A 1,013-nucleotide genomic window follows, 5' to 3' on the forward strand; every position below is an offset into this window, starting at 1 on the left:
TGACTCGGCATGCACCCTAACGCGCGCGCGCGCGCGTGGGTGTGTCTGTTTATTCCCATTTGCGCGGACATTGAAAACAAACATGAATTTGGGCTTCAGTGCACGGGACACCACATCGGGTCTTCAATTATTTCTTCGTTTTTCCCTCCGCGATGCCTTTAAGTTGTGCTGAATTTGGTTGTACAAACCTTAAGAAACCAAAGTACTGAAAAAAAAAAGGAAAACCTATTTAATTTTTTTTTCCTTTTGGTAAAATTTTCTTTCTACAATGTTCATCGGTTTTGTTTTGTATTTCCATCAGTGTCAAATTATCATATTTAAGACAGAAGATGTTATTTACAGCACAAATAAAGTTTTTTGTTGGTAGTTTTGTCTGTTCTTGTTGTCTTTTAAAGTAAAAGTCATGCTCACCCAGCCATGTAAGTACAATGTGCTGCAATAACAGCGTCATCCTTCGTATTCAAAGCTACCCAGGGTGAATGGGGTGCTTCTTTTAGTCTTTGCGATGGCATAACATCAACCTTCATTGCGATAACATTGCGTTTTACATGATGATGCATCAATATTCTCACCCTGCCACTGTTAAATTGGTTATGGACCTCCAAACTTTGACGATTTTCTGTGGCTTCACGAGTGTAAATGTCGGGTGAATTAATTAGAAAGTCGTCCATTTCAGGCCATTCAAGATTTGGCCGCTTTGGGGATCACTGCTCCAAGCATCGGCTGGCAGTTGATACGGACACACTTCCAAGTCACAAAAGGATTAACTTTTGTAAATATCTAGCATTTACATCTCTTTTAAGTTCTCCGTACCCCTATTAAGCCATGATAACAAAAGAACATAGATTTTAAACGTGAAATTTTGAGCAAGACTGAAAATTTCACACTGCAGTATAGTGATAACAATAAGTTTGTTTTACTGCAGCAAAACTGACGAATGGCTTTTGACTTACCATGGGAAACATGTATATGTTAAGTTCGTTTTAATATATATGATATCTCAGACTTTTTTC

General features: G+C 38.1%; 1 protein-coding gene across 1 annotated transcript in view; it reads right to left on the reverse strand.

The window, feature by feature from the left end:
- LOC119587323 (glycine-rich cell wall structural protein-like) overlaps positions 1 to 1,013 on the reverse strand; it is a 10,532-nt gene that overhangs the window by 7,923 nt on the left and 1,596 nt on the right. The gene's annotated exons all lie outside the window — the stretch shown is intronic.

Source organism: Penaeus monodon, chromosome 22 (genome assembly GCF_015228065.2).
Source record: "Penaeus monodon isolate SGIC_2016 chromosome 22, NSTDA_Pmon_1, whole genome shotgun sequence".
Taxonomy (NCBI): Eukaryota; Metazoa; Arthropoda; class Malacostraca; order Decapoda; family Penaeidae; genus Penaeus; species Penaeus monodon.